The sequence below is a fragment of the Charadrius vociferus genome, unplaced genomic scaffold, assembly GCF_000708025.1.
Source record: "Charadrius vociferus isolate BGI_N301 unplaced genomic scaffold, ASM70802v2 scaffold1640, whole genome shotgun sequence".
NCBI classification, from domain to species: domain Eukaryota; kingdom Metazoa; phylum Chordata; class Aves; order Charadriiformes; family Charadriidae; genus Charadrius; species Charadrius vociferus.
Genome location: NW_009646613.1, coordinates 250,916 through 252,608, shown reverse-complemented (window position 1 = coordinate 252,608; position 1,693 = coordinate 250,916).

Below are 1,693 nucleotides of genomic sequence, written 5' to 3'. Positions count from 1 at the left end.
CGCCGTTCCCTCCCCCCATCCGGGCTCCCGTCCTCTCCCTGCCTGCTGCCGGGACAGCCTCGCCGGGCACCCCCCGGGCTCCCCCTCCTCGCTGGCAGCTCAAAACCTGCCCTGATTTATCGTCTCTCGGCTCAAAACAAGCCAGAGCTGCTGCCGCAGGAGCCGTTCCCGTGGGAGCTGCCAGGGCATGGGGACACGGTGTCGTGGCCAGGGGGGCATCCATCCCCACCACCATCCTGGTGGGGAGGCAGGTGGTCCCAAACTGGGTCTGAAGGCAACGGGTGGGCATGAGCATCTCCAGGGCGGTGTTTCGGCAGAGAGCGGGCAGGTTTGGGCAGCGGTGGGCATTGGGCTGCACCGGGGCTGAACTGGTTTCACTGGGGAGAGCTCAGTGCCCCCCCTTCCCAAGCCCTCGGGGGTCTGGCGGCAGTTTGTGCCTTGAGGACGAAGGATGGTGGGATGCAGGGGCCACGCGAGGAAGGGGGAGGCCAAAGGCACAAATGTCCCGAGGTGACAGCGCCGGGACTGCAAACCCAGCAGGGGACAGAGGCCACCTCATTAGTGACGGCAGCTAACGAGACAAGAGCCACCCCTGGTGTCTCCCAGCTCTCCCATCCCACCCCGCACACATCCTTGCACGCACTGTAGTGGTCCTGCCTCAGCCGGCATTAGATGAATTGCTCGCTGCAATTAACCACAGAAACCCGGAGGCAATTAACCAAGCGCTGGCCCCACAGTCCATAAAGAATTTACTGTGCAGCCATGAATAACTCTTTCGAGGTCCATAAATAACATGGCTGTGCCACATCCCCATGTCCCCATGGGGCGCCGGGTGACACCGGGTGACACCGGCCAGCACCCGACCTGCGGCGGTGGGGGCGGATTTGGGTACATCCCCATCCCAGGGGCCACTCCGCAAAAGGGAGGGGAAAACCTCACCCAACCCTCGCCCAAGGGGCCGGTGCTGCGAGAGAAACCAAATTAATGCGTTTGTGTTAATTCTCACGCAAAGTTGGTGAATGGCAGCACATGTCATTCGGAAATAAACCACAGCGGCCGCCGAGAGGGGTTCAGCTCGAAGGGAGAGGAGCGGGTGCCAGCGGGCAGGACAGGACCCTGCGGTGAGATGCTCCGAGCCAATGCCAGTGGTGAGAGCGGGCAGATGCTGGAGCCGGCGGTTCTCCATCGTGGGGAGGGCGGGCAGATGCTGGAGCCGGCGATTCTCCATCCTCGACCGCGGCGGCGTCCGGCCAACCCCGCTGGCAGGGGGGTTGCACAATGCGATTTTGTGCATTTTCGCAGCCCGGGATGGTGACCATTAACATGAAGCCAACCCCTCTCTCCAAATACGAGCAGAGTTTCTCCCTTCCCGCTCCCCGAGCCCTTCACCTGCCTGTCGCTCTCCCCCGGCAGCTCCTCCACCGCCACGCCGATCCCCGGCAGCTCCCACGGGGCTGACTCCTGGCCCCAGAGTGGTGTCCGTGAGAAAATTCGGCGTTTCGGCCCTCATCTGCCATCTTCTACCCACTGCCCCCTCCCCCTGCTGCTCCCTCTGCACCGGTGGCAGCACCGCACACTCGAAGACCCTTGGACAAAGGGCGGCACCGGCACCACCAGCACGGGCCAGTGGCCACTGGGGCATGGTGGGGACACAGCCCAGCCCCAAACCTCCGTGACCCCCCCCGGCCTTTCG